Genomic DNA, 18,333 nt, shown 5'->3' with positions numbered 1-18,333 from the left:
ACAGTCCAGCAATACATTGAACATTGAAGTGCTGAATGGACTGCCCCATTCTAATTCCCAATCTTCCTGATGTCATTTCCATCGGGAGATAAACATAGACAGGAATAGCAAATAGCAAAATATACAGGGTCCAAGAGTGTCAAGCTCCAAGAGTTTGCCAAGTACACAGTGATATTATGGTATATGCACAGAGTGTACCCTTCTAGTACCACTGATAGCTCAGATAAGAAATAGATATTTCCAGCACTAGTTAAGTAGGCTGTCCGTTCATAGGTATTCATCTAGAGATCCTTTCATGTTGAAATTTATCGGTTGTTATTGCAGTTTTTATTTTTCAATTATTGTCTTGGCACTAGTTGCAGCGTAAAACTATTATGATATTGATCTCTCCTTATTGGCTTCAGGAAAAGGAGACAGGCAGGAGGCTGGAAGAACACAACAAGCCAGGCAGCATCAGGAGGTGGAGAAGTTGATGTTTCAGGTGTCACCCTTTTTTCAGGACTGGGATTGGGTGTAGGGGAAGCGGCAGATAAAGTGGCTGGCAGGGGCAAGGTGGTGAAGTGGGGGTAAGTGAAAACAGGTATGACCTGGTTGATGAATGGGAGGAATGAATCCAGTTGGTGACAGGGAGGATTGAAAGGGAGGGGGAGGGGCTGGGAAAGGAGTTGGGGGATGGGAAGGGAGGTTATTTGAAATTGGAGAACTCAATGTTGAGTCCACCAGAATGTAGGCTGCCCAGGCAAAAGATGAGGTGTTGTTCCTCCAATTTGTGATTTGGTTCATTGTGGCAATGGAGGAGGCCAAGGATGGTCATGTCAGAAAGGAAATGGGAAGGGGAATTAAAATGGACGGTGGCTGGGAGATCAGGTTGACCCCTGCGGGCCCAGCTGAGATCCTCGGCATACCATTCCCTAAGTTTATGTTTGGTCTCCCCAATGTGGAGAATCAAGAACTGGGTCCTGCAGGTAGATGCTAGCCCAGGTAATATAGCCTGCCAATTATTTATTGGCCTTTGTCCCTTTCTCCTTTAGCAGGCCAATCCCATGACTGAGGTTTGCTGAACCAGTGATAGAGGCTATGCCCTCACAGAGCCAAAAATGAAAATGAATTTAAATAGGAAGGGACATCCAGCTGTACTTGTTTTCCAAACTTAAAATCTCCTAAACTGCTTTGTTACTCTCCCCAGTGACCACCATGGCTTTCCTTCCACATGAGTGAAGGATCGTATGAAGATTGTCCCTGCCCCAGAATCTGGCCGCCTTCTTGGTGTTGCAAGGCATCTTTTCCATAGAAAGAGTGGGAAGTAAGTTAGGGGTTGGTTCTATCAACGTTGTGCAGCAGTGTGATGCAGATTTATACAGTATGCATGTTGAGAAAGAGGAGTGGGAACTTGTGAGCAAGATCTAGGGTCTACCAGAAATCACTGCAGTGTGAAAATGAAAGCAATTAGCAGAATTAAATGTTTTCCAAGCAAAAGCAGACTGCTGTTTATGTTGTTTTGCAGATAAATATGTGAGGAAAGTAGGGACGGTTAGAGCCATCTCATATTGTGATGGGAGGAGAAGCATAAGGAATGGGGGAGAAAAGTGTGAGAATGCTCATGATACAGTGGAGCTGAAGGAAGTGTTGTACCACAGTATCACCCTGAAAACAAAATGGCTGCATGACATCATTCTCACCTTTGATGTCCTGGCGAAGTAATTGAATTTTTGTTGAAACTATACCAATATCCAGTAGACGATATTGCTTCTGTTGACATTCTCACCTACCACCTCCTTCAGTGACTGGATGATTATCTTTCTCTCAGCTCTCATTTGCTCCATCAGGAAATCACTGATCTATCAGCGAACTTACTAGAGACAGGTTTGCACAGAAATCTCTCAAGTTATGGGAAAAATATGTTTTGTTTAATTATGTGCATTCAGGTTAAATACAGTGACTAGAGACATAACCTCCTGTTGGGGAGAAGGTTGGATTCAATGAACTCAGAATGAATAATATTCCACGGATGATTACAAATCTTTGATACCATGCACTAGAACTCCTTTACAGTTTACATTTTCAGTCAATCACATATTAATGTATTTAAAGTAGTTTTTTTTGTGTAATAGAATAACAATGAAACAATGCTGTAGGGAAGATGTTGTGAAACTTGAAAAGGTTCAGAAAAGATTTACAAGGATGTTACCAGGGTTGGAGGATTTGAGTGATAGGGAGAGGCTGAATAGGCTGGGGCTGTTTTCCCTGAAGCATCGGAGGCTGAGGGGTGACCTTATAGAAGTTTATAAAATCATGAAGGGCCTGGATAAGGTGAATAACCAATGTCTTTTCCTCAGAGTAGCAGAGTCCAAAACTAGACGGCATAGGTTTAAGGTGAGAGGGGAAAAATTTAAAAGGAACCTAAGGGGCAACCTTTTCATGCAGAGGGTGGAATGTGTATGGAATGAGCTGCCAGGGGGAGTAGTGGAGGCTGGCACAATTACAGCATTTAAAAGGCATCTGGATAGGTGCATGATTAAGAAGGCAGTAGAGGGATATGGGCCAAGTGCTAGCAAATGGGACTATATTAATTTAGGACATCAGGTCGGCATGGAACAAAGGGTCTATTTCCATGCTGTACAGCTCTATGACTCTAATTGGAAATACCTAGTAGTTCAGGCAGCAGCTATAGAGATAGGATTAATATTTCAAGGTAGTCCTTCATCAGAGCCTGTGCTTCTTGCCCCACTTCTGACACAAGGTCGTAAACCAGTTTTCCTCCCCTCAGCAAATGCCACTTGAAGTGGTTAGTGTTCCAAAGCTTCTAGGTGAAAGTGAGGACTGCAGATGCTGAAGATCAGAGCTGAAAATGTGTTGCTGGGAAAGCGCAGCAGGTCAGGCAGCATCCAAGAAGCAGGAGAATCGACGTTTTGTTCTTCCTGAAGAAGGGCTCATGCCCGAACCGTCGATTCTCCTGCTTCTTGGATGCTGCCTGACCTGCTGCACTTTTCCAGCAACACATTTTCAGCAGTGTTCCAAAGCTGTCTACTTTTATTTTAAGTTTCCTGAAACTCCTGCAGTTTTCTTGCTGTGTTTAAGTGGAGCTGGTCAAGGGTTTCCCGATGCAGCGGTCAGTAAGTAGAACAATTATATCAGCTCTGATACAAAGTCTGTGTCAAATTAATTGCTTGCACTGGGAATGATACAAATTAGTCAGGGGAAACTTAGCCAAATCCCACTTGTTTTTCTACTGGAATTGTGTTGGTGTTAGTTTTGAAGTTAATACAATGGTGAAACTGTCAGCATTTGCCATTACAGCACTGTGAAACTGATTTAAAACCAAACTCTTGCATCCAGAGGAAATGTCGAATTCGGGAAGTTCCTGATTGTGATTCTCTGCTTATCCACAGGATGTACAAGTTCTCACAAATGGAAATTTTAGGCATCATGTGAAGTTCCACATTTTATACTGTTATATTTCCTGGTTCACATCTTTGCAAATGTACACTTTGTTGAATAGGGTGAAACTGGGTTTTAAACAATGTACTGAATCTTAAAGTTTGCTACACAGCTTTATGGCACTGAAAGACACTTCTATGTCTGTGGAATATCTCCAAAATTTCTGCATTCCTGGATTAAAATTATTTTCAAAAAATTTTGTCATATTTCAACTTTGTCCTCAATCTATTGCCAATGACCGATTCATTATTTTGCTGCCTGTACAATAATTAAAAAGTGAAGTAAAATCACTGCTTTCGGCTTCCTCGTTTGCTGTTGGTGAGAATACTTTAGTGTGATTGGTTGTATAGCCTACTGTTGATGTGATCCCTAAAAGCTACACCACAGTGAAATTAATGTCAGGAAAGGTGGACTTCATGCCTCAGAAACTGTTTGATCTTTGTGGGCAACCTACTTGAGCTCAGCAAACAACACCATCATTTTGCTATTGGCTACAAAATCCAAGCTATCATTTGTGTGTTCAATTACAATGAACCCTTTTCTCCCACTCTGCCCCAGAATTGAATAGCCTGCTGATTTTCAAAAGTCAATTTCAAATTGAGCCAAGGACCCAGGCAGAAAGGAAATACTCTGTAGTTCAGCAGCATGGGATCCAGGAGATTCAAACTCAATTTTCTAATTAATTCTAATGTTAAGTGGTTGCAAGTAAGATGTTGGGCAATGGATGGAAACCATTAGAGACCTGAAAGAATGATCTCTACACTCATAAAGCTGGGCAGAAAGATATTCAAGTGGGCTTCTGCGTTAGGAGAACATAAGATTTGAGAGAAAATTTCCGAGGTTCTCACTCATCTACTCGGAAAACCAAGTTAAGATTACAGCTTATTTGAACACAGATCAATGGCCATGGTGCTCAGATAACTTAAACTACCCTATCCTGGGCAGGTAGAATTAAAATCAGCTCCTCACTAACTAAGAATTGTAGCTATTTTGGCAAGCCTTGCAGTTTGCCAAGATCCAATCTTGATATGTGGAAATGCAAACATGCAGAATCAATCATGTGCCTGACTAATGATATTCTTGATAGCTATGGAACAGAACTGAGATACAGAAAAGGACCAATTCAGAAAGAAGAGGAAGAAATGAATCAAAATAAAGATAAAAACAAAAATAAGAAAAAAATGACAAGATAATGAAAAATCAGAATGAGCAAGACAATTAATAATATTTCGTAACTGAGAGATATGAAAGGCTGTAATCATCCAGTAAAAAAAGGAACAGTCAGGCAGCTAAACAAGAAAGAGAGAATGTTAAAAAAGACAAATGTAGGAATGGGAGAGACCAAATAGACAGGGAGGAGAGAGAGAGAAAGAGAGGGAGAGGGAGAGAGAGAGAGAGAGAGATGAGTTTGTCTTTACATTAAATAATTTTGTTTTGTCATTTCAGACAGAAAGAAGGAGCACACCAATAGAATCTGCACTGATAGGCCTCACTACTGACTGCTGCAAGACAAGTTTGCTTTTCATTTGCTCTGTCGGAAGATACAATGAGACTGTAAGCTCTGCAATATTTTGTCATGATTTCAAAAGACAAATATTCAGATGAGGTTCAGGAAACACCATTTGCAAAATAAGATATATCTAATGTGATTTTGTAGCACTTAATGGCTGCAGAAAACCAGTTTCTTTTATCTTAACTGCCTCTCTCAATCTTTTTGCAGCATGAACAACTACTGTCAGTTATAGATGGCTTTTTATAATCTGTCATCACTTAGACCTGTAAAATATTGCTGTTTCTCTGCAATGTCATATATCAAATGAATGATCCCATGTTAAAGCCACTGCTTAAGCTCTTATTAACAAATAGGGTCACCCATGGATTATTAGCCTTTTCACATGTTGATCTTAAATTATGAGATATTATTATTGTCAAAAACATAAAATCAAGAGGAATCATCTGAAAAATATTGCTGAACCCATATGGTGTAATAAATACATATTATTGCAGCTGTTGTGCAGTTAAACCCCGTAGCCCTGAGCAGAATACTTAAGGACAGCATTTCAAGGGAGATCTAGCCAAGAGCTTTGAAATAGCTGAATTATATCATGTGCATGATTGCTTTTCAGAGCCTTTACTATCCAGAGCTAAAATCTACAAATGAAATGAAATATCTAAGGATGCATTAGGCTCTATAAACAGAGGATAATATATATTTCCATCATTTCTATCATTATTGATATGTTCTTGTATATCGTGGCTTTTACAGATGTTCACAATGTGCATGAAGTCTATTATTATCAACTATTAATAAAAATATAAAATGACAGAAATGTTACAGTGTTGAAGGAGGCCATTTGGTCCATTATACCTGCACTGGCTCATTAAATAAGTTTTTTAGCTCACAAAAAATCGTTGTCTAATATATATAATGCACATTTTTAAAAATTGTGATTCTTTTAACTCCATTTCTACTAAAAATCAGTATGGAATTAATTCTCAACGATATTTTTCACATGGTCCTTTAAAAAGCTGGTCATGGATTTCTTTCTCATTGAAGTATTAACTGGCGTATTCAAAGTTTCCAAGTCTTATTTACTCATTCTGTGCTCAGATATTTTGGCTGCATGGAAAACATTAAGATTGTATACCACATTGTGAGACTGGTTAACTGTATCACCATGTATTTGCATAACTGGCTGCAAAATGTATTATTGTATGACCATGTGACTATAGAATTTCTGAATGCATGATTATTAAGGTGGATGACTGAGCAACTGTGAGACTGATTGATTATGTAATAGTGGGATTATGTTACTGTGCCACTGTATAATTCATCATATAATTGTGACATTGGCCTATATTTTTACCATGGTGATAACTATTACTAAAAAGGTGCAGTTAGATAAACTGCTGAGAAAATCTGTTCATTTTGTAAATTTCCTTCCAACTGTGCTATTGCCTAAAAGGTGACTGCCTCCCAGTCATAAGTGCTAATGTGCAAATTTCAATTGGAGAGTGAAAATAAAATTCACTAAGGGTTTATTAGCCATTTGGTAATGTTGGGATCCTGGTCATTGAACACCATGCTGGTGGTGCTTTGAAATAACTGAATGAATTTGACGTTTCCATGTAGTGAGAGCTGGTTTTAATTTACATTGAGGATTAATTATTCGAAATATATATTTTCATAAGAAAATTCAAAACAATGCTTCAACTAAATTGTCATCAAAAACTAAAGATAGTTTTGTTAGCAATTTGTTTGGTACACCTAAATAAATCTTGTGGTGCAGTGAGTAGAGTCCTTGCCTCTGAGCCAGAAATATTAGATTCAAGTCCCATTCTGTAACGTGATGGTTAGGGGAGTGTGTGTTCCGAATGCCATCAAAGGTTGACTATCAACCTCAAATTCTTCCAACATACACCAAAGGCAGGCACTAAGAAAGGGAGAGAATTGTGATCAGTTTTGTGTTGGAAATAATTGGGAGTCTCCATCACTATCCATAGTTTCAGGCCAGAATATGCATATCAAAGGGCATGCTGGCACAGCAACACTTGTAGGCCAATGAGTCAAGTTGACTGGATGATGGCATGGATAAGATTAGTGCCAACACCACTTGGTTCGAGATCCATTCCCACTGGAGTGGATTTGCAACCTGTCATGCTGGAGGTCAAAGCACTACAGTCAGGCCTGTGCTGGGAGAAACTGCTCAAGGGAAAAAAAGATAGTTAAGTGCAATCCAAAGCTAGCAGGCCACACACTGTTTGCTCTTGTATGCCATTCTTAATCTGATCCCTGCATTCATGCATGTATTTTAGCATTAATTCTGGACTCTAAATGGAGCTAGGTATCAGTGGATGTTGCTGATATGAGAGGCACGTGGCTAAAAGGTTAAAGGAGCGCACCGCAAAAGAATGATTCCATTTATCCCATAGTAGGAGAAATTGTGGACTGCAAATGCTGGAGATCAGAGTCAAGAGTGTGCTGCTTGCAAAGCACAACAGGTCAGGCAGCAACTGAGGAGCAGGAGAATCGGTGTTTCGGGTATAAGCCCTTCTTTAGGAATGAGGCTTGTGGGCCACGGGTGCTGAGAGATAAATGGGAGGGGGTAAGGCTGGGGGGAAAGTAGCTGAGAGTACGATAGGTAGATGAAGGTGGGAGGGAAGGTGATAGGTTGGAGAGGAGGGTGAAGCAGATAGGTGGGAAGAATGGTGGACTGGTGAACAGGGTGGTGCCTTGATGGAGGCTTGGGGTGGGATAAGGTGGGAGGAGGTGAAATCCACATTGATCCCGTGTGGTTGCAGGGTCCCAATGCGGAAGCTGAGGCATTCTTCCTCCAGGTGCTGGGTGGTTAGGGTTTGGTGATGGAGAAGGCCCAGGACCTATATGTCCCTGGTGGTGTGGCAGGGGGAGTTAAAGTGTTCGGCCACAGGGCACAAGGGTTGGTTGGTCTGGGTGTCCTAGAGATGTTCTCTGAAATGATCCACAAGTTGGCGTCCTGTCTCCCCGATGTAGAGGAGACCACATCAGGTACAACAGATATAGTAGATGACATGTGTGGTAGTACCTTCTCCTTTTCCTGCCAACACAAGAAGTGCAAAACCTGCGCCCACACCTCTCCCCTTACCTCCATCCAAGGCCCCAAAGGATCCTGCCACATCCGACAGAAATTTACCTGTACTACCACACATATCATGTCCTGTATCTGTTGCACCCGATGTGGTCTCCTCTACATCGGGGAGACAGCATGCCAACATCTCTGGAACACTTGTACCAACCAACCCCACTGCCCTGTGGCTGAACACTTCAACTCTGCCAAGAACATGCAGGTCCTGAGCCTCCTCTATCGCCAATCCCTAACCACTCAATGCCTGGTGGAAGAATTCCTTATCTTGCGCCTTGGGATCCTGCGACCATATGGGATCAATATGGATTTCACCAGTTTCTTCATTTCCCCTCCCCCTACCTTATCCCAGTCCCAAGCCTCCAGCTCAGCACCACCCTCTTCACCTGTCTATCTTTCTTCCCATCCATTTACTCCACCCTCCTCTTTGATTTATCATTTTCACCCACACCTTCATCTACCTATCACATTCCTAACTACCCTCCCTCCAGCCCCACCCCCTTCCCATTTGTCTCTCAGCGCCACTGGCCCACAAGCCTCATTCCTGATGAAGGGCTTATGCCCAAATCCTCGATTCTCCTGCTTCTCAGATGCTGCCTGAACTGCTGTGCTTTTCCAGCGCCACACTCTCGACATTTATCCTATTGTGTAGAACGTAACACGTAGATTTGAAGGGCATTGCATTATCTTAGCCCATTTACAGTTAGTGTTGTGGTGAGCAAGTTTCCTAGTGTCAAACCACAATGGCCCAGGGCAAGTCATTTCATGTGGTCTTTCATCTCTCGCCTCATTAATTACACAAGGAGATGTTGGGCACATTTCTCAGTGAGTTTCATAATGAGTAAGTTGGCAGTTCGTGCCTCTCCCAGGACCTTCTAAATCTCTCAAGTGATATTGAAGCCTCAGCTGACACCACTTCAGACACTGACATCCAGGATCTGTCACCTACAGAGTGGTGCTCAGCCCCAAGCCAGATGGCCCCAGCTGAAACTAAGCTGGCCGTCTGCTCCATGGGGAGGGATCTTGAGGCGCTAGTGGATGGGGTCATGGAGAGAAGGGCAGTTCCCTTCCTACTTGACCTCAGGAAAAGGGCACACTGCCAGATCCATCCAGCCCAGACAGACAAACCAACGCAGATCAGTACCATCTCCTGAATGAAAGGAATACTCAGCAGTACAAAAAGAAGCTCAGTGATCGCCTGCAATTTTCTTCTTTTGCAAAAATATACTTCATTCAAAAACAGTGTTCTCTATGTACATACATGCACACTAAAGCAGTACTGCATGGTTTTTGTACTTAAAGAAAAACAAACCATTGGAATTTGACATTCCCTGCAGTAGCAAAACTAAGGGCTTTTCCTACTCATGCAGGAAACCATTTATATAAATTGTGAGGCAAGGAGAGAATCTGAGAATTGAACAGACCCCCATTGTACTTTTGTAAGAAGACCTTAGGTAGTGGTCTTTCCCCACTGGGCCTTGGCAGCAGCAGTCCCAAGCTTTTGTGCATTCCTCAGGACATAGTCCTGGACCTTGAAAGGTAGCAGTCTGCAGCAATCAACTCTTTGCACTAAAGATCAACAGGTTTTGGGCAGAAAAAAGAGCATCTTTCACTGAGGTGATGGTCCTCCGGGCGCAGTCAATGTTTGTCTTGTTGTGCTGTGGGAAATGGCCCCAAGCACACGGGATCCTGGGTCATTGAGCTAATTGAAAAAATATTCATCTCTTTCCAGACTTCTTTGCAAAGACACTTTTCAGAAAGATAATGGCACCATCTGCTCTCCACTGCCTCACACTTATAGGGCCATCATTCAGACTAATTCTCCTTCTGCACACACCTCTCACTAAGAGTAATGGACCACAATCCTTAGTGGCATGTGCATCATGGCCACTTCGGAAGTGCCTGCATCTGAGCAGGAGACTCTCAGCAGGTCTGGGCCCTCTGCACCCAAAGGCACCAGGAGACAACCACTATGGAAACCTACTCAACAGGGTCAACCAGAAACAGGTCCCTCCACCCCAGCTGCAGACATCAGCCCTGCACCAAGACAGAGTGGGAGAGAGAGGAAGAAAAACAATACTGCAGACACACTGCACATGCTGCATCACTGTAAATAATCAATGACTTTAGTCAATATATTTTCACTAGCGCTGTTATAATGTCTCTTGAAGTACAATTTTCACTGCAGGGTCTGGCTACATCATACTCATGTGAGAGCTGAGCAACCTGTTTAAGACAGCCCAGCATTGAAAGGAGATGTAATGGCCAAGCATTGCTCATCTTTCACAAGGGACTGACTCCTTGACCATGATTAATGTCAAGCATCCAGGATTCTTCAACTTCAACTTTGAGGACTGTAACCAAGATTTTGCACGTTAATGTGGACCCACTGCAGCTAAGGGTAATGTCCAGGGCTTGACCTGCACACATCATTTCACACTTACACCTACTTTATGAGTACGAGTGCAGCATCGGTAATGATCCCGCACATCTCAGCAAGGAAAGTCTGTCTTTAATGTTTGAGCTTTGACAATCAAGGCTGGAAGATTTTCAATGGGCAGTCACAGCTGCACACTCCTTCATAGAGCAGCAGTCTGCTGAGAAAAGCGACACCAAGTACTGCCTCTCTCAGATTTAGTGCTATGATAGAGGATGTTCAAGCATATTCAGGCTTTGTTTCAGTCTTTGCACGCTCTAAAGCATTGAAAAGTTGTGATGAAGGAAAGGTGAATAGGAGCTTCCTCAGGATTCATATCAAACTGGTAGCTCTCATGACTACAAATGATTCAGATGCCATATCCTCACTGATGGCTTCATAGCAGCTAATGTCATTGTAATGTGATGGAAGTGTATTGTCTCACTGCTGCCTATTCTCTAGTAGGGCAGGTTATGCATTAACACCTTCATGTGGAATCATCTGAAGGTATCATCCAAACATTAACATGGATCAAAAAACACCTATTCTGCAAAACTAAAAGCAAAGGAAAAAAAAAAGGAAAGTCAATGTGTTCTTTCCAGAAAGCAGGGTGCGGCCTGCCAGATGAGCAACAGGTTCAAAAACAATCAAAGTCTGAACCCAACTCAGTCACCCTGGGAAGGGGGTGCCTAGAGCTTGGTTCCAGCCTTGTGGGCTCTGTGATACATTGCTCTGTTCTACTTTCTCAGATGGTGCTCTTAGATAACGGCCTGTGCCTCTGCCTTCTCTTCATCCTCAAAAGATTGCTGTCAATCCTGCATTTATATCCACATCCAGGACTCGACCACTTTGTCAGCTCATATCATGAAGAGCATAGTATGGCACAGTAAATATCAGAATTACATTGCAAAGTCCTGCTGGAATCATAGAATCCCTACAGTGTGGAAACAGGCCATTTGGCCCAACAAGTCCACACCAACACTCTGAAGAGTAACCCAGACTATTCCCCTACCCTATAATTCTACATTTACCCCTGACCAATGCACCTAACCTACACACCTCTGAACACTATGGGCAGTTTAGCATGGCCAATTCACCTATCCTGAATTGTGGGAGGAAACCGGAGAACCCGAAGGAAACCTGCACAGACATGGGCATAATGTGCAAACTCCACACAGACAGTTGTCGAAGGCTGGAATCGAACCCGGGTCCCTGGTGCTGTGAGGCAGTAATGCTAACCACCGAGGCACTATGCCACCCAATGGTATAGACATTGTAATCGCATCATCAGGAAATCTGGTGGAAGGGTGAACAGTGTTATATTTTCATTGTGAATACAGCTGTGGGTTTCTTCAAATATGAATTTGGAGAGGGTACCAGTTATCTCCCAGTAGTTATCATTTCCGAGCCAAGGACCGGGAAAGAGGCAGGCACCGTGTACTTTAGTACATGGTAGCTTCTAGGACATGTATCATGATCTTCCAAAATTTGGATTCAACAATCACAAACAATTTCAACATGAAGGAACTGGAATCCTTTCCTATTCACAACTGTTTAAGATTGATAATAGGACCCCCTGAAAACAACATAGATACAATCAATGTCACGCTGCACCTGGGGCTAACCAGCAATGGTGGAGAATCATTGTCAACAGGGAAGGATTAGAAGAGGTGAACTCTGGCAAAAGTAAGATCATTTTCAGCGCAGATGCACTTATGAGTGCAGTGCCCCAGAGGTCCCTACTTGCTCCCAGATATGAGCCATTTGCATGAATATTAAGTGCAGCTTTGACCTTGAGAGCCACCAGGATGGGATTGCCACCCAATGCTTCTGAACACAAATCCTGCTTCAGTAGCCAACAGATCTCTGATATGATGGAGAAGGAGATCCTTCATCATTCCCAAAATTGCTGTGCAGACGTTTACATGTAACTGCGATTAAGTCAGTACACTTGAGGGCTCACCATTCCTTTGTACCTCTTTGGTGGATCTACTATTTCTTCCACTAGAGGCTTTGATTGCTGGTCTTGCTGAAGCTCCTTTCTTCTCCATTTTCTGTTGAGTGGACACAAGTCCACCACGATTCCAGGCAAAGCCTCAGACATCTCAGGGCTCCATTAGAATATAGTCAGAGAAAGGAAAGTGATTGACATTTGTTCCAAATAAGAAACTTCCGATTCTGCTTTCAAATTCCTTGTTGCATTAAAACTTGATGAGCTTACATGACAAGAAGGCAATCGATGGCCACAATGCTCTTGATTACTTGGGCCACAACTTGTTTTCTGCAATCTCTGTGAATTACTACCCTCCAGATGAGGCGGGACTTGAAAGAAGATGGAAAACATCAGTGAATCAGTGAAGACATGATTATTGTATGGCTTCTTACATAGCCTTAAAATCAAAGTTTATAAATTCATTCCCATAGAATTACACAGAAGCTAATTACATCCCACATTGCATGCAGTTGCACCCATTTTGCAAAGTCATGGTGCTGTTAAATTCCAATCGGATATCGCAATGTTCCAACTTCATCTTAGTATGAGTCACCTGTAGATTCAACATGTTACATGTCAATTTCCACCCATCATTCATGTTTCGTTTTGTGTTGCTTCCCTTTGGCTCTAAGACTTTTCAGCCTCCCCCATTTCAGTCAAACTTATATATCATAACTAATTTGCCCACTTTACCCCTAGAGGCCATGACTCTGGAGGTTCTCATGCTTTTGTTTACCTGACACCTTCCCGATACAGAGGCCAGAGTTACCGTGATGTGTTTGAACAACCCCTTCCCCACTTTATGAGCTCCCAGCACCTCATTTTCCCAGCCTGCTATTAATGATTTCCTCCTATCACAATGAGCATTCCCACAGAAATCTGGTAAAATGAAGGCCATCCCCAGGCTTGATGTGTCCACTTTCTCCAGGACGCTATGGTATGATCCCTGATAAACTATTTGATGATTAATGATCAAACCTCCATGACTGACCATGTCCCAGTCCCCTGAGTGATTGGCAGGGCATTGAACATAGCCTACTCCAAGACTGATCTCTTAACCTACTTGTAATCCCTGAACTGATTGCACTTGATCTCAAGGACTGATTATGGCCTAGTCTTCAGACATTAAGGTACACATTCTCCAGACATGTCTTGGACCAACAGCCCGACTGATTGTGGCTAGCCATCTCGACTGGAATTAGATCAACTCCTAGACTAACTGTGTAGCATCCACTACCCGACTGTCATCCAGCTTTACCCCACCAAGCCCTCACCTCCTTTGAAATTCACACGTCACCATTTTCTACAGCACACACAGTGGATCTGCCACAGTACTTTGTAGTCAATGCAACAGTTCTGATGGAAATGTTAGCACCATGCCATACAGCCACATGCCTATCCCTGTTTGATTCAATCACTTCTACAGGTTGCCTGCTCTTTCTTGTGTGCTAGACAGTAATCTAAACCATTAAGCCTGTCTGCCTCTAGGTCACACGAAAAGCCTTGTATTTTAAAAAAAAGTCTAAGACATGGAGACTGGCCACCCATCCAGAATGAAGGAGTTTGTGTACTACAAAGCAACATAAACCTGAGTAAGTAGGTGCTGAAGACCTTGTGCACTAAAATACAAACTGAAGATACCTATTTCTGTGTCAGCACAACATTTCTGATGTAGATACATAGCTATTCCTGAGTGAAAAGCAACCTGGCAGCTTTTCATTGCTGTCCCTCAGCTCCAAAGTATACAATTGAAGCCCTAAAGTGTTGGTTGTTTGGACCAGGAGTAGGAATGAGGATGTTGTGAAACTGGTACTTTGCCAGTGCCACGTTATATTGATGAAGAGCTGAGGAGAATTGTGGCCATTAACTATGAAGTCCCCATATGCAGAAGAAATGTTTCTTTGCTAAGAGAATGTAGATGGCTGGCACAGGCATTCCTTGAGTTCAACACGTGCTGATCAGTCGCTGGTTACCATTACTTCCCTGTTGTTGTGCCATTTAGTTTCTCGATAAGAGAGAAGAAAATTGGAAGCACAGTATTAGTGCGACAGACAGGGATATTAATTAGATGCCTTGCTTATTCATGGGAATAAGCTTGTTGCCACTCAAGAATGAAATTCTGAACAAGAATTTCCATTCTTCCCCGATAACATTGTCTTACTATACCAGGGAGGGGAAGACTCTGCCAATTAACTACCATTTAAGAGAGAGTTAACAAGCACATAACAGACAACAAACCAATATGGTTCAAAAAGAGTGAAAAAGTAAACATTGGCAATCACTAATTCATTAATTTTACCACTTTTCCAGGTTATGATAACTTAGAAAACATTAACAGGAGGAAACTTGACAATAGACAATAGACAATAGGTGCAGGAGTAGGCCATTCTGCCTTCGAGCCTGCACCACCATTCAATATGATCATGGCTAATCATCCTTAATCAGGATCCTGTTCCTGCCTTATCTCCATAACCCTTGTGTCCACTATCCTTGAGAGCTCTATCCACCTCTTTCTTAAATGAATTCAGAGATTGAGCCTCCACTGCCCTCTGGGGCAGAGGGAAGATCCATCATGAGCAACCTCCTTGACTTGAGGAACTAACAACCCAAGTGGGCTGCAGAAATCTCTTCATTTTGAAAAGGCTTTTGGTAAAATTCTACACAAACATCTATTAATTCAGCTCATGGTCTGTGGGGATTTTCAGTAAACATTGGGAATGATTAAATTCTCTTTTGTAGGGCAGGGAGCTATAAGTATACACCAGAGGAGTTATGTCAGATTGGGGCAAGACACTAAGTGGGGTTTCACAAAACTCAATGTAGGGACCATTGCTCTTTAGAATGCATATGAGCAGCTTGGGCTCATTAATTCAATGCATGTTGGTTAAATTTACTAATGATGGCAAACAAGAAGGAGCAATGGAATCAGATCAGAATTGTTAAAGTTCAGTAAAGTATGTAAGTGAGCCAAATGATGGCAGATGATACTTTATGCAGAACATGCTGCACCTAGAAAGTAAACAAACCAATGCAAAGAAAGCCTTGAGACTAATTCTTACTACCAGACCTGAATTATGAGGAAAGAGAAAAAGAATTAAGTTTCTTGGTCAAGCAAAAAAATATTTGAGAAGTAATCTTAAAGATGTATATAAGGTTGCTAAACCTAGAGGAAAAGCCAGACTGCAAAATGAATTTAGATCGAATAGCAGATGTGAAATGAGATGACTAAGTTCTAACCATGGAAAAATTGTATTCAATTCATAACAAGAAATCATTCTTCATACAAAATGTGATGAGTATTGTAGACTAAAATAATAAGCTTCACTGCTTAGGGTATCTTTTGGATAGATAAACTGAAATAGGCGGAAGGGTCTTTTTAAATCCATATTATCACACATATTGAACTGCAGCACATAAAATAGGAGCATTGAAATACCACATTGTCAAGGAGAGCTGTCTCACAGGACAGATGTCAATCTATCAATATACCTACGTGTTAAGATGGATACATCAGATCACATGATTTTGAACTGGGTGTTCTGTCATGTGACATCCTGCAAATAACATTATGATAAACTAACTGATCACTCAGCTCATTGCCGACTGTGGCATCATGCTATATGAAAATTGGCTGGTGTACTCACTGATAGAACAATAGATACAATTTGAAACTATGCTGCCAAGAACGTTGGCTCAGAAGCTTCAAGAAATGGTCTAAATCTGACAGTCGTATATCTGAGGGTTCAGCTTGACAAATACAAGCGTTTTAATGGGAGATTGATGTGGAATCATCAAGGAATTTCATTGCCACATTTTTTGCTGTGGTGTTGTAAAACATAGTAAACTGTAGAAATGCATGTTATATTTTATATAGTCTGGCATAGTTGTTTTTGTTTTTGCTTAACCATATTGCTTAAATCTAGTTACAATCTGATACAATAAATGCAAATGCAAGAACAAATGGAACTGTGGAAATGTTTGTGCTCTGTACTTCATCATCTGTAATAGAATGACTTTTCTCTCCTGTTCTAAAAACACATGAATAATATGTTTGAACTATCAGATAAAGAATTACAAATTGGTACTCCTAACCAGAAAGAAAATTCTTTTTATAAATAACCTTGGAAGGAAAAGGACCAATTAACACTGAAACACCATAAATTTAAAGAAACCATGAAGCAGTTAACAGGGAAGAGGAAACACATCCTCTCAAATGTCTGAACAAAACCAAGCTTCTTTGTTGAACATGAGAGAATTGGAATGTAGGTAAGTTCCCTAAGGAAGAGCAGATAGTACCTGCCTTAGGTTGGCAGATTGTCGGTGCCGACAAATGAGACATAAAAAAACTATCCAACTGCAGGTGTTTGCAAAAGTAACTTAAACCAAAGGAAGATTAATTTATGAAAAGAATAACTTTATGGGCTGTATGAGACTTGTGTTGGATCAATCAATGGAGCTTATATCCTAAATTCATGCTAATCATGCAAATGAAATTTGGTTCATGGATTGTACCGTATATTTCTACATTTTCTTTGAAATTTCGTGGATTTACAAGGAAAATGAATGAACAAAAGAATTTGTATGGCACATGAAGCATACATGACCCAAATTATTGATCTAACAGTAGGTTTTTGGTATGAGGTGATCTCCCAAGTTGTTTTTTTAAAGGCCATTAGGCCTCTTCATCCATTTATATTCCTAAGGGTATATCAAAACAAGTCTGAGATTCCACCTGTACTGACAATCCATTACTAAGAAATTCTACTTTCCATGCAATGGGCCAAGTTAGGGACTAGGATAAAACATCTTCCATGGAAGGTGACTTTTTAATGTATCATTCATCCTGTTTTTATTCTTCAGAGGTATCATACCTCAAATATTTACTTACAGAAATAGCAGAACTGCATTCTGTAAAGTTACTGAAGGTGAAAATGTGTAAACAAAGGATAAACTAACTATATTAATAATGTAAAATAGGAACATTTCAGGTGAAATTAAATGAAAGGTGCTCAATTTCTATTGAAGTATCCCTCAGCAAAACTGATACTTATGCCAATGGAAGGTATTACTACCTGATATCTATGATCACAATTCCTTGCAGTGAGGTAGAAGGACAAGGGTGACTCATGCACCTTTATGTATCAGGGCTTAGCATGATCAACTGTCCTGAACTTTTGCTTTACTCTCACTGTTCCTTGATTATTAGTCCTCATTTCATAATCTCCATTCAAAATGTAAGGCTGAGTATGATCTGTCTAATTGATCCAATGGCATACATTCTGAAAATGAATGTTTGTCGTGCAATGGTAGCGTTCCTATCTCTGGACTGGAAGGTCTGTTACAAGTCCCATCTGCTCCTACCTAACCGAATGGATTGATTAAAAATATCTATATTTTTGATATTCTCGCCCTAATTATAAATGTTGTTATTATATCAATTATTCTTCACAGGTCATCAAATGAAGGGGACAGTTGCAGCAGTCATAGTGAATGGTTGTTTTTTAGACTAGAGGATGGTATTGCTAAAGGGTTGGTACTAGGACCATTGCATTTCCATGCAGGAGATACATGATAAACTCGGATGTAGACAGTGGCATGGGGTAGGAAAGTAACAGAAGAAATTTCAAGCAGAAAAGTTTAAATTGACACATTTTGGGAGGAAATTTTGTTTGAAAGAGTACAGGCAATATGATCTAAAAAGTGCAAGTCTAAAGGGGATGCAAGAGTAGAATGATCTGTGGGTATATGTATATAAATCATTGGAAGTGGTTTTGTAGGTTGAGACAATGGTTAACAAAGTCATAGGCAATCATAGGCAGTCATAGACGATATAAATAGAGGCACATATATTAAACAGTGGAATA

At 41.2% G+C, this 18,333-nt stretch overlaps 1 long non-coding RNA gene across 2 annotated transcripts in view; it reads left to right on the top strand.

The window, feature by feature from the left end:
* LOC140466849 (uncharacterized) overlaps nt 1–18,333 on the top strand; it is a 56,106-nt gene that overhangs the window by 28,156 nt on the left and 9,617 nt on the right. The window contains exon 2 of one of the 2 annotated variants that reach the window (XR_011955297.1): nt 4,885–4,992. This is a non-coding gene — a long non-coding RNA (uncharacterized lncRNA). Of the gene's footprint in view, nt 1–4,884; nt 6,488–18,333 lie in introns of those variants that run through there. The other variant, XR_011955296.1, reaches the window with a different exon arrangement.

This window comes from Chiloscyllium punctatum, chromosome 44 (genome assembly GCF_047496795.1).
Source record: "Chiloscyllium punctatum isolate Juve2018m chromosome 44, sChiPun1.3, whole genome shotgun sequence".
Classification (NCBI taxonomy): domain Eukaryota; kingdom Metazoa; phylum Chordata; class Chondrichthyes; order Orectolobiformes; family Hemiscylliidae; genus Chiloscyllium; species Chiloscyllium punctatum.
The sequence above is the reverse complement of the archived record's forward strand: the minus strand, read 5'-3'. Positions and strand labels throughout refer to the sequence as shown.